Below are 14,360 nucleotides of genomic sequence, written 5' to 3'. Positions count from 1 at the left end.
ATTCTCCCTTAAGTGGCAGAGAAAGTCGGCACATAAAAACCAACTCTTTGTCTTGTAAAGTAATGCCATGCAAGGAAGGCGAAAGGGGAGCCGAGGCAAGAGTCGGAAGTGACTTAATGGCACTTAACACCCAATGGGTACCCAAAGCGACTTAACAACGTTCTCCCCTTCTCCATCTAAGGCTGGTTTTGTGAGCAACTCCTCTGGGTTTCTTAGAGTCTGCTTTCCTCGCACACATGAGGGCTGGAAGCTTGTGTGTGTGAAGTGCCGTCAAGTCGCTTCCGACTCACGGCCACCCTATGAATGAAAGTCCTCCAAAATGTCCTATCTTTGACTGCCTTCAGATCTTGCAGATTGAAGGCTGTGGCTTCCTTTATTGAGTCAATCCATCTCTTGTTGGGTCGTCCTCTTTTCCTGCTACCTTCAACTTTTCCTAGCATGACTGTCTTCTCCAGTGACTCTTGTCTTCTCATAATGTGGCCACAGTACGACAGCCTCAGTTTAGTCATTTTAGCTTCTAGGGTCAGTTCAGGCTTGACTTGATCTAGAACCCACTGATTTGTTTTTTTTGCCAGTCTAGAAGCTTACAGCTGAACAAAAACTTAGATATATAGTATCCCATTCACAGAGATTTGCTGGTGAAGCTCAGATCCACTTTCCAACACAGAGGTGTCAGATTAGAGCACGGCATTTTCAGTGATGGGCCCAGTCATGTGGGAGGCCCACGCTGGCCACATCCCACCTGTCTTTCGTGAGACGAATAAAGACGTTCCTCTTCTGTTCCAATGCTGTCATAGAATCATAGAGCTGGAAGGGGCCATGTAGTCCGACCCCCTGAGCCAGCGTGGTGTAGTGGTTAAGAGCGGTGGAGCCTGATCTGGAGAACTGGGTTTGATTCCCCACCCCTCCACATGAGCGGCAGAGGCTAATCTAGTGAACTGGATTGATTTCCCCACTCATGCATACGAAGCCAGCTGGGTGACCTTGAGCTAGTCACAGCTTTCTTAAAGCTCTTTCAGCCCCACCTACTTCACAGGGTGTCTGTTGCGGGGAGGGGAAGGGAAGGTGATTGTAAGCCGGTTTGAGTCTCTCTTAAGTGGTAGAGAAAGTCGGCATATAAAAGCCAACTCTTCTTCTTCAGAGCAGGATCAGCCTAGAGCAGCGGTTCCCAAACATTTTGAGTCATGGAGCACTTTTCAGGGGAGAAATTCGTCACGGAGCACTAATTTTTACCTAGCACCTATATACTAAACCAAACGTCAGTAGTATTTTTCTTTCCAATCTCTTCACGGAGCACTAGGAGATGTTTCTTGGAGCACCAAGTGCTCCATGGAGCTCAGTCTGGGAACCGCAGGCCTAGAGCATCCCTGACAAGTGTTTGTCCAGCCTCTGCTTGAAGACTGCCACAGAGGCACCTCCCTAGGCAGCCGATTCCACTGTCGAACAACTCTTTGGCTGATTTGAGGAGGTAGTTTTTGAGATAGCTGAGAGATGCATTAATCTCAACATCTTCCAAAACAACGGAGGTTGTGCCGCAAATAGCAGCAGATTTGTGTGAAAGGAGAATCTGACCCAGGGGTCTTTGCATTCCCAGATAATTGTGCTCCTTCTTGCTTCCACTCTGGCTCCTTCTGTCATTTAATGAACGGATGTGTGACTGCACCCTTCACGTCTCTCTCACTCAACCCGAGTTAAATTTAGAAGATATATATTTTTCTCCCTTCATTAATTTCTTCTCCTCGGTTAACTTTTCGGATGTGCATCGAGACCTGTCGTCACAATCTGTTCGGGAACCCTAACCCTCCTCCCCAGCAAGCTGATCCTTCTTGTTTCTCTCCACGCTTCCCACCATCTGTGCTGAAATTGCTGCGATGGCACAGACAATTCTTTGGGACGTCTTGAATGTGCGATCGGAAGCATATGGCCCGTCAAACGGCTCCAGGCAACCTGTGTGGCTGCAGCTCAGAGCTGGCGTGGTGTAGTGGTTAAGAGAGGGGGTTTGGAGCGGTGGACTCTGTTCTGGAGAACTGGGTTTGATTCCCCACTCCTCCACATGAGTGGCGGAGGGTAATCTGGTGAACTGGGTTAGTTTTCCACTCCTCCACATGAGGCTAGCTGGGTGACCTTGGGCTAGTCACAGCTCTCTTAGAGCTCTCTCAGCCCCACCTACCACACAGGGTGTCAGTTGTGGGGAGGGGAAGGTGATTGTAAGCCGGTTTAATTCTTCCTTAAATAGTAGAGGAAGTTGGCATATAACAACCAACTCCACCTTATCATCTTCTTTTTCCTCCTCTTCTTCCTCCTCCTCTTCCTCCTCCAATGACTTACAACACTCTCCCCTTCTCCATTTTATGCCCACAACAACCCTGTGAGGTTAGTTAAGCTGAGAGAGTTTGACTGGCTCAAGGTCCTCCAGAAAGCTTCCACGGCAGTGTAGAGCTTCAAACCTGGGTCTCCCAGTTCAATTTCTGACACCATAACCACTACGCCATGCTGGTGTAAGTAGAGAACATCCTTCAGATGCAGTCCGAACTTGGTACAGTCCCCTCTACTACTGCAAGATTCTACCACCTCCTGCTGCTACATTAGGTGTGAGTCAACCTAAACATCCAGTTTGCTTTGCGAATTTCAGGGCCAAATGTTAAGGCGCCGGTCTGAATTTCTTCACAACCTGGGATTTGCACATTTCAAAGACTGTTTCACGACTTATGACCGTTCCTTGCTGGTTAAAACCAAGGAGAAGGATCCTGCTTAGAGATCCACTGGATTAAGAGATCCAGATGACAGTGGTAGGTGCCATGGTCTTCTCCGCAATGGCCTGAAGGTTCTGGGATGCATTCCCAGAAGGAATGTATCGATGAACTTCCTTGCTCACATGTCAGAAAAATTGCTAAATGCACCTTTTCTAAGGAAGCTTTGTAGAAGAAGATTAGTTGGTTTTTATATGCCGACTTTCTCTGCCACTTAAGGAAGAATCAAACCGGTTTACCATCACCTTCCCTTCCCCTCCCCACAACAGACACCCTGTGAGGTAGGTGGGGCTGAGAGAGCATCAAGAGAACTGTGACTAGTCCAAGGCCACCCAGCTGGCTTCATGTGGAGGAGTGGGGAAACCAACCCGGTCCACCAGATTAGCCTCCGCCGCTCATGTGGAGGAATGGGGAATCAAACCCGGTTCTCCAGATCAGAGTCCACCGCTCCAAACCACCGCTCTTAACCACTACACCACGCTGGATATCGTGTAGAAGTCAATGAATAGAGAGACGGGATATGGATATTTGGAATAAAATAAGTTCTGCACAGACCATAGCTATCTGTATTGATCCATGGAGAACCCCCCAAATAACAGTAGTATAATACCTTCTCATTTGGACCAGCTATTATACAATGGGAGAAGGAGAATCTCCAATCAAGGGGCTCTCCTTGTGAGAGTGGCATACCCTGCAACCACTAGGCGAAACTAATCAATTTGGCTTCTCTTGAATGGCTTTCTACGCTTGTTCTCCATCTTCAAAACATAAGGACCGTCACATTTTTCTGCTGTTCTCTGCCTTCCAAGGACCCCTGTGTTTCAAAAAACCCCGGGGAAGATTCTGATGGACCCCTGGTGTTTCTATTTCCATTTTTGCTTGTTCATTCCAGGAAGTTCGGGGGCATTTTGAAATCGGATTTGCACCATGTAGTCTCACTGAGTGCAACCCGAAAAACATGCTTACTTCAAAGCAAGCCCGATTGCGCTCCAGATAATTTATTTCTGAAGAAACAGGTTTAGGATCCCCCACCCTTGTCCGCAAGGCACCCTGGTCCACATTCTAAGAAAGCTATAAACTGCAGATCTGGGGCTTCTGGCATGCCTGGAAATATTTTTTCCCCTTTCCCACCGACTCCATTTGTACTTAACACACAGCTGAGCTACAAAGCTTGCGCTTTGAGATATTTTGGTTGGTCCAAATAAAAAGGCACTACACTGTTGTTATTTGGGGATGGAGAATGCATCGGGTTGCCAACAACCTGGAGGGGAAAAATGTGTCCTGTTCCTTTAACAGAGGCTTAATGTGTGGAAGAGCCAGTATGGTGTAGTGATTAAGACCTGTGGACTCTAATCTGGAGAACCAAGTTGGATTCCCCACTTCTCCGCAGGAAGCCTGCTGGGTGACCTTGGGCCAGTCACAGTTCTCTCAGAACTCTCTCAGCCCCACCTACCTCACAAGGTGCCAGTATGGTGTAGTGGTTGACAGCGGCGGTTTGGAGCGGTGGAGTCTTATCTGGAGAACCGGGTTTGATTCCCCACTCCTCCACATGAGCGGCGGAGGCTAACCTGGTGAACTGGATTTGTTTCCTGACTCCTACACATGAAGCCAGCTGGGTGACCTTGGGCAAGTCACAGTTCTCTTAGAGCTCTCTCAGTCCCACCTACCTCACAGGATGCCTGTTGTGGGGAGGGGAAGGGAAGGTGATTGTAAGCTGGTTTGAGTTTCCCTTAAGTGATAGAGAAAGTCAGCATATAAAAACCAACTCTTCTTCTTCTGTTGTGGGGAGGGGAAGGAAAGGCGATTGTAAGCCTCTTTGGGACTCCTTAAAGGTAGAGAAACAGTGGGGTATAAAAACCAACTCATTCTTCTTCTTCTATCAGATGTAACTCCTGTGTACCAGCTGACTGGCTCATTTGCACTTAAGTTGATTATCTCATATTTAGTTATGAACCATTCGGTTATCTAGATATGATACATGATTATAATAGATGAGATTTAGAGAAAGATAAGACATTTTTCTATACAAATGCACTCCTGTGACAAGCAAATTAGGTTTCTCTGGTTGGAAGTCTCCGAAGAAGAATAAGTGAGATCTCTAGGTGAGATAACTTGGGCTTTTTGATAATCCCCAAAAAAGCAGTGACAGCTAGCTGAAACCCGATTTGCTTTTAAAAACTATTGCTTGCTATAATATGATCAAACAATCCTGTTAACTGTGATAATTTTAGCATTTATCTTCACAGTAATTGTAGGGTTAACTGTTTCATGTCTGTATTTTTTCTGTCTTGCTCAATAAAAATAATACATTTCTTATTTCAATAAAAGAGAAACTTTTCTACAGGTGTTCTGTCTGGTTTGCTGGTTAATAGTTCAGAGAATGAAACTCTACCGCATACACTTTTGTACTATCAGAATTAAAGGTTGTAAATCACCTTTAATAAATCCTGAAGAACTCTGCTGCTAATCGATTTTGCACAGACAAAACCTGAAAAATTATTTAGTACAGGTCCTCTAATAGGCTACGGGAGGGAATCTCTCATTACAACTGGCTTTGAATCATAGAAATGTAGAGTTGGAAGGGACCTCCAAGGCCATCTAGTCCAACTTCCTGCACAATGCAGGAAATTCACAATTACCTCCCCTCCACACACACCCAGTGACCCCTACTCCATGCCCAGAAGATGGCCAAAAAAAAAAAAATCCCCTCTAGGATCCCTGGCCAATCTGGCCTGGAGGAAACTTCCTTCCTGATCCTAAAGTGGCGATTAGCATTACCCTGGGCATATGAGAAAGACCTGAGCAAGGCGGTTAAAGATAGGACATTTGAGGGGGGGGGTCATTAATTATTATTTATTTGCCTTCCAAAGCGGTCAAGTCACAGCTGACTTATGGTGAGCCCATAGGGTTTTCAAGGCAACAGAAGTTCGGAGGTGGTTTGCCATTGCCTGCCTCCATGTCACACCCCTGGTGTTCCTTGGACGTCTCCCATCCAAATACTTGTAAGGGTCGAGGTTGAGAGTGCGTGACTGGCCCAAGGTCACCCAGCAAGTGAGAGCCAGCGTGGCGTAGTGGTTAAGAGCGGTGGTTTGGAGTGGTGGCGTCTGATCTGGAGAACCAGGTTTGATTCCCCACTCCTCCACGTGAGCAGCGGAGTGTTTCCCAGCTCCTACACACAAAGCCAGCTGGGTGACCTTGGGCCAGTCACGCTTTGGCCATTGGATTCTATGGCATTGAAATCCCTCCCCTCCCCAAGCCCTGCCCTCCTCAGGCTTCACCCCAAAAACCTCCCGCCAGTGGCAAAGAGGGACCTGGCAACCCTAGGAATAAGGAGAGCCGAGCCAACACCTTCATATTGGTAATTTTAAGGCCAAATTTATTTATTTTGATCAACAGGCTTATATGGCGAACCGGGTTGGTTTTCCCGCTCCTACACATAAGGCCAGCTGGGTGACCGTGGACTAGTCACAGCTCTCTCAGCCCCCCCTACCTCACAGGGTGTCTGTTGGGAGGGGAAGGGAAGGTGATTGCAAGCCGGTTTGATTCTCCCGTAAGAAGCAAAGAAAGTTGGCATATAAAAACCAACTCTTCTCCTCCTCCTCCTCCTCCTCCTTCTCCTCTTCCTCCTCCTATGGAAGAATGGGGATTCCATGGAAGAATGGGGATATACCACACTGGCTCTCATAGGGTCTCAGGGTTGCCATAAGTCGGAAGTGACTTGACGGCACTTAACACACACACAACAGGACCCACCAAATGACACATAAAAGTGTGCAAGCTTTTCAGTGCTCCAGAACTCTTCTTCAGGCTGGATGTTACCCAAAAATAATTGTAAAAGGAAGAAGCTTCCAAGCCCCCCCCCCCCCCGAGAATCCATCCTCGAGGGCTTCTGGACTGTTTTGCAACTCAACGGTGCCATCTACCGAACAGTGCTGGCAACCAAATTCTAAACAGAGCGGAAAGATGGGAGCCTCGGGGGTTGTAAATCCAGGCAGACGTGGGGCTGTAAAGAGCTTTATCATCATCTTTACGGCTCTTAGCCCTGTGCGGGAGGTCATTAATATTCCTAATTTACCAACAAGAAGCCAGCTCACAGCTTGCTCCAGGGCATCCGGCATGCTCATCATTTGGCTGGGATTTGAACACAAGTCTCGAAACGAAACCAGCCTCAGCCACCTGATGTTTCGTGCTTAAATGTCCAATTTATAACTGAGAGGTGATGTGGTAACCATCTTCAAGTACCTGAAGGGCTGTCATATAGAGCAAAGCTTCTTAAAGGGTGGGTCGCAACCCCATATGGGGTTGTGAAAAATTTGGCAACAGTAAAAGGTTTGTATACCTATTTTATATACCCAGGGTTGCATAAAATTTTCTTGGGCGAAAAGGGGTCGCAAGTGGAAAAAGTATAAGAAGCCCTGATATAGAGGATGGAGTTGAGTTGTTTTCTGTTGCCAGCATGGTGTAGTTGTGCAGAGTGGTGGTTTGGAGCGGTGGAGTTCTGATCTGGAGAACCAGGTTTGATTCCCCACCCCTCCACATGAGCAGTGGACGCTAACCTGGTGAACTGGATTTGTTTCTCCACTCCTACACATGAAGGCAGCTGGGTGACCTTGGGCTAGTCACAGCTCTCTTAGAGCTCTTTCAGCCCCACCTACCTCACAGGGTGTCTGTTGCAGGGAAGGGAAGGTGATTGTCTGCCGGTTTGCGTCTCCCTTAAGTGGTAGAGAAAGTCGGCATATAAAAACCATCTCTTCTTCTTCTTGCCCCAGAAGGTCAGACCAGAACCAACGGGTTCAAAATTAAATCAAAAGAGTTTTTGGCTAAACATTAGGAAGAACTTCCTGACTGTTAGAGCGGTTCCTCAGTGGAACAGGCTTCCTCGGGAGGTGGTGAGCTCTCCTTCCATGGAGGTTTTTAAGCATAGACTCAATGGCCAACTGATAGCAAGGCTGATTCCATGAACTTAGGCAGAGCATGAGACATTTCAGAAGAAGATGGTTAAAATGGAGAAGAGGAGAATGATTAGTGTTGCCAACTCTGGGTTGGGAATACCTGGAGATTTTTGGGGTGGAGCCTGAGGAAGGTGGGGTTTGGAGATGGGAGGGACTTAATTGGGGTATAATGCCCTAGACTCCACCGCCCAAAGCAGCCATTTTCTCCAGGTGAATTGATCTCTGTCACCAGGAGATCAGTTGTTATCCCAGGAGATCTCCAGCCACCACCTGGAGGCTGGCAACCCTAAGAATAATGTAAACAGCTTTGCGTCCCCACTGGGGAGAAAGGCATGGTATAAATGAAGTCATAAATAAAATCAATAAGAGCAGCCATGGCGGATCACACCAAAGGTCCATCGAGTCCAGCATCCCATTTCACACAGTGGCCAACCAGTTATTCAGGAGGACCAACAAACAAACGTGCCTGCATAGCGTTGCCAACCTCCAGGTAGTAGCTGGAGATCTCCTGCTATTACATCTGATCTCCAGCCGATAGAGATCAGTTCCCCTGGAGAAAATGGCCACTTTGGCAATTGGACCCTATGGCACTGAAGTCCCTCCCCTCCCCAAACCCCGCCCTCAGGCTCCGCTCCAAAAATTTCCAGGTATTTCCCAACCTGGAGCTGTTGACCCCACTCTGAAATACAGGGAGAGAGGCTGGGTATGTCCTTTGCCGGATGGTCAAAAGAGAGGTAGGGGGCAATGCCCCGGCTTACATGGCCTTCATCCCCCCCACCCCCAATTCCATCACCAAGAATGTCATCCTCTCCATCTCTCCCCTCCGCATGGTACGGCAAGTCACACCCGTTCCCAATGCCTCTTTGAGTCCTGGGTTCCGGACCTGTCTTGCATGCAGCTGTGGAATAAGTAGGGTTGCCATCCTCCAGGCACTGGCTGGAGATCTCCTGCTATTACAACTGATCTCCAGCCGATAGGGATCAGTTCCCCTGGAGAAAATGGCTGCTTTGGCCATTGAACTCTATGGCATTGAAATCCCTCCCCTCCCCAAAGCCCGCCCTCCTCAGGCTTCGTCCCAAAAACCTCCTGCCAGTGGCAAAGAGGGACCTGGCAACCCTAGGAATAAGGAGAGCCGAGCCAACACCTTCATATTGGTAATTTTAAAAGGCCAAATTTATTTATTTTGATCAACGGGAGATCTGCAAGTCCAAACCCCATTCCAAACCTAGTAGAGCACGGAGGCCCAAGACTGCTTGTGTTGTTGATAGATCAACCCCGCATGAATGATAACCATCTTCAAGTACTTGAAGGGCCGTGGTATAGAGGAGGGTGCTGAGTTGTTTTCTGTTGCACCAGAAGGTCGGACAAGAACCAACAGGTTGAAATTAAATCAAAAGAGGTTCCATCGAGACATTAGGAAGAATTTTCTAACCGTTAGAGCAGTTCCTCAGTGGAACAGGCTTCCTCGGGAGGTAGTGAGCTCTCCTTCCCTGGAGGTTTTTAAGCAGAGGCTAGATGGCCATCTGTCAGCAATGCTGATTCTATGACAGTAAGCAGGTGATGAGAGGGAGGGCACCTTGGCCATCTTCTCTGCGTGGAGTAGGAGTCACTGGGTGTGTGTGTGTGGGGGAGGTAGTTGTGAAATTCCTGCATTGTGCAGGGGGTTGGACTAGTTGACCCTGGTGGTCCCTTCCAACTCTATGAGTCTGTGATTCTATGAATCTGCGTCATCCCTTTTGCAAGTGTTCCCTGCGCACAACTGCTGGTAGCGAATTCCAACATTTGAATTACCCATCGAGCAAGGAATTATTTCCTTTTGTCTGCCCTGCATCTGTGGCTCATCAACTCTGTTGGGTGCCCCTGAATTCTAATGTTATGGGAGAGGGAGGAAAAAAACTCACTTTATTCACTTTCATGCATCAATTTATACGCCTCATTTTATCTGCTGCTGGAGATCTGGAGTTGTCCAGGAGGAACTCTGTGATCTGTCATATGCCAAGTATGTTTAGCCTGAAGAGGAGAAGACTGAGAGGGGATATGATAACCATCTTCAAGTACTTGAAGGGCTGTCATAGAGAGGAGGGTGCCGAGTTGTTTTCCATTGCCCCAGAAGGTCGGACCAGAACCAACGGGTTGAAATTAAATCAAAAGAGTTTCCATCTAGACATTAGGATTTTCTAACAGTTAGAGCAGTTCCTCAGTGGAACAGGCTTCTTCAGGAGGCCATCTGTCAGCAATGCTGATTCGATGACCTTAGGCAGTTCATGAGAGGGAGGGCATCTTGGCCATCTTCTGGGCATGGAGTAGGGGTCACTGGGTGTGTGTTGGAGGGAGGTAGTTGTGAAATTCCTGCATTGTGCAGGGGGTTGGACTAGATGACCCTGGTGGTCCCTTCCAACTCTATGATTCTATGAAGAGTGTGCGCTCGCTTCAGGCCTCTCATATATGTTCATCATGTTATTTGATGAACCAGATGTACCCAACATATATGGACCACCCATGGATTAGCCCCTACAGATAAGTACTTCCAAATAATTTGCTGTTAGCTCCAGCGTAGCAAAGTGGTTTCAGCGCTGAACTAGGAATAGGGGAACCGGATTCAAATCCCTGCTCTGCCACCAAGCTTGAGTAGGCACGCTTAGAATGGAGCTGTTGATTTTGCCTCTAGCTGAATGTTTGAATGGGCTCAGTTGGGTTTAGGGTTGCCAACAGGACTGGAGAAGGTTGTCCTGCCCCTTTACAGTATGGTGTAGTTGTTAAGAGCGGTGGTTTGGAGCAGTGGACTCTGATGTGGAGAACCAGGTTGGATTCCCCACTCTTCCGCATGAAGCCAGCTGGGTGACCTTGGGCTAGTCACAGTTCTCTTAGAGCTCTCTCAGCCCCACCTACCTCACAGGGTGTCTGTTGTGGGGAGGGGAAGGGAAGGTGATTGTAAGCCGGTTTGATTCTTCCTTAAGTGGTAGAGAAAGTCGGCATAACCTTCTTCTTCTTCTTCAATGGAGGTATCATGGGATGCTTCTTAACTCCATGCTACGAAATGGTTCAACTGGCCATTTCCACACATTATGCCTCTATTATGTACGTAAGTACTGTCATATCGCAACCAATTTATGGTGACCCCAGGAAGAGTCTTTCAAGGCAAGTGAGAAGCAGAGGTGGTTTGCCATTTGCCTTCCTATGCCATCTTCCGTGGTGGTCTCCCATCCAAGTACCAACCTGCTTAGTTTCCGACAGCTGCCAAGTTCAGGCTATACAATGCTGCCTTCCCTCCCAACCTCTATTGATGGGATATTTTTATCCATGCTTCCTGGCAATCCTACAAGAACACAGTATATGTGCGTAACAGAGAGCTGACCAAAGACAAGTTTGAAAAAAAGATGTAGAATTGTAGAATTGTCGAGTTGTCCAACCCCCTGCATAATGCAGAAAATTCACCACTACCTCCCCACACCCCCCCGGTGACCTCTATTCCCTGCCCAGAAGATGGCAAAAAAAAAAAAAATCCTCCAGGATCCCTGGCCAATCTGTTACGGAGGAAAATTTCTTCCTGACCCCCAAGTGGTGATCGATCGGCATTTCCCTGGGCATGTGAGAAAGGGCCATGAGAGCCAAGCACTGACGCAACCCTTCCTGCCCTCCCTCTCACGATCTGCCGAAGTTCACAGAATCAGCATTAATGGTTTAGAGGTTACTGAAGTGTCAAACAAGATATCAGAGGCAATCTTCAGTGTTTGCTTGTATTCTGTCTATGCTTTGCCTCTTTGAACCTGTGAGATTTCACAGATGCTGGATTCTGATACATGTCATTTTTTTTCCTTCTGGTGCTGCAGGATGCTACAGGGAAAACAGTCCCTCTTTTGTGTTCCATCCGCGATGGCCAATTCACATCTGTACTTGGTGTGTACTAACTGAGCAAAGGATCTTATGTATGTAGGGTTGCCAGCTCTGGGTTGGGAAATACCTGGAGATTTTGGGGGTGGGGGTTGGGGAGGGGAGGGACCCCAGCAGGTTATAATACCATACAGTCCACCTTCCAAAGCAGCCATTTTCTCCAGGGGAACTGATCACTTTTACCTGGAAACCACTTCTAATTCCGGGGGACTCTTCAGCTACCACCTGGAGGTTAGTAATCAAACAAGGGCTACAGGTACAAAACAGGAGAATGAGGAATCAAAGCTAAGCACGTGTACAAAGCTCAATAAAGCACATGCACAGCAGTTGCAAACAATTGTATTCAGAGGAAGAGCCTCTAAATCACTGGTTCCCAACCAGGGGTCCATGGACCCTCAGGGGTCCGCGAGAACTAAATTAAGGTCCGCGAAACAAAGTTATAAACCCATAATAAATTAATATTTTCAATTAAAAGTTCTCTATTATAAAAATATATATTCAAATATTATTCTAAGTTTAATGTTTAACTAACAGTTATGATTAAAGTTTATTTTCAAATTCTCGGAATTTTTATTTTGAACCTTGGGGTCCCTGCACCAAACAAAAAAGTCCTAGTGGTCCCTGGTCAAAAAAAGGTTGGGAACCACTGCTCTAAATAGACACTGTCCTAAAGATATACAATCCAGAGCAAGGACGTGCTGTTTGCAATTCAAATCACCAACAGGTAAGTGTATATACAACAGTAATATTTCAGGCACAAGTGTTACAGTTTTAAAGCCAAAAAGTCCAAAGAAGGTAAATCTCAACAGGGCAATAGAATAAGTTTCAACCGCAATGGGCTTCCAGTAAAATCCCCATTTCATAGCTTTTGTCAAGCTTCAGATGCTTCCGTGTGCCGATGTGACCTGAAACAAGATGCACAACCTACATAATGTCTAAATAGTATACAAAGTAAGTATACCTGTAAGTGTCAAGATAATGTGCTAATGAGGGTGTGGTATGTTAATATGGAACCATTGGCTTGGCTTCCTGTCCTGAAAACCTCCAGACTAACAAAGACTACAGTCCACAATAGCCATGCGGATTAGCTTTGGATTTCACACGTTAACAGATCACTTCAGGATACAATGGTTCCATATTAACATACCACACCCTCATTAGCACATTATCTTGATACTTACAGGACAATGGTTAGCACATTACCGTTGATACTTTTTGCAGGACAATGATTCAGCTCAAACCCAACCCCTTTCTGACTATATATTACTCTTCCTACACACTTGACACTGAGAGACACTGTCCTTCAGTGTTACTCTTCTGAAGATGCCTGCCACAGCTGCTGGCGAAACGTCAGGAAAGAAAATACAAAGACCACGGTTACACAGCCCAGATAACCTACAAGAACGAATGAACTCTGACCGTGAAAGCCTTCGACAATATTTTCTAGCTCCTTCATGGCTGCCCTTCTCCTGCGTCAACCTCCTCCTGATTTTACATATTACTTGGCTTCAATATTATCAATTACTATCTGTATTTACGCAAGATATGAAGTTAGGTTTTACAAAAGATAAATCACTTTTTCAGCGATTGTTGTTGGATAATAATGAACATTTAATATCAAAAATGTATAAGATGTTATTGACTTTGTATACGGAACAAGACCTTGTTAAACCAACAATGATAACTTGGGCGCAAACTCTGGGACATGATATTCATATGCATAAATGGGAAAGACTTTGGTCAAAAGATATGAAACATATCTGTTCACAATCTTTGAGAGAGAACATATATAAAATGATTTACAGGTGGTATTTAACACCAAAGAAATTAGCCAAAATGTATGGAAATATGTCACCGAATTGTTGGAAATGTCAAGAAGTGGGTTCATTTCATCATATTTGGTGGCTTTGTGAGAAGGCTAAGAACTTTTTGGGATATGATTTACAATGAATTAAGGTTGATACTACAACAAAATATTCCCAAGACACCTGAAATGATGCTGTTAAGTGTAATACCAGATACCATAGTGACCCAGAGAACTTTTTTGATGTACGCCACCACAGCCGCCAGATTGGTATATGTTAAGAGATGGAAAATGGCTGAGATACCAAATAAATCTGAGTGGATAGAAAAAATGATGGAACTAGTTGAAATGGCAAAACTTACAGCATCAATAAATCAAAAAGACGATAATGAATTTGCAACTGAATGGGAGGCATGGACAACTTACTGTATGAACGAACTTAACTGTGATATTAAGAAATTTATTTTGACCTAATTCTGATTTGTTGTAGGGGATATGGATGATTTGTTAAAACAGAATTAGACAATAATGACAAAGAGAGCAACAATGATAAATAAGAGTTAGCGGAAGGGAGAGGGGAAGTTAAAGAAATATGGATGTGATAAGATAAGAAAACACTGTTACAATATAATTAATCAATGGTTGTGTGTAATGGAATATAAAATGATTTTGGAAAAAAATAAAAAATTCTATATATAGAGAGAGAAATATATAAAGAAATATATATATGATAAGAAAACACTGTTACAATATAATTAATCAATGGTTATGTGTAATGGAATATAAAATGATTTTGGAAAAAAATAAAAAAATAAAATATATATATATATATATATATACACACACACATATACATACATACATACATATACACACACACACACACATATATAGAAATATATATATATAGAGAGAAATATATATGTGATAAGAAAACACTGTTACAATATAATTAATCAATGG

Source organism: Euleptes europaea, chromosome 7 (assembly GCF_029931775.1).
Source record: "Euleptes europaea isolate rEulEur1 chromosome 7, rEulEur1.hap1, whole genome shotgun sequence".
NCBI lineage: Eukaryota > Metazoa > Chordata > Lepidosauria > Squamata > Sphaerodactylidae > Euleptes > Euleptes europaea.
The sequence above is the reverse complement of the archived record's forward strand: the minus strand, read 5'-3'. Positions refer to the sequence as shown.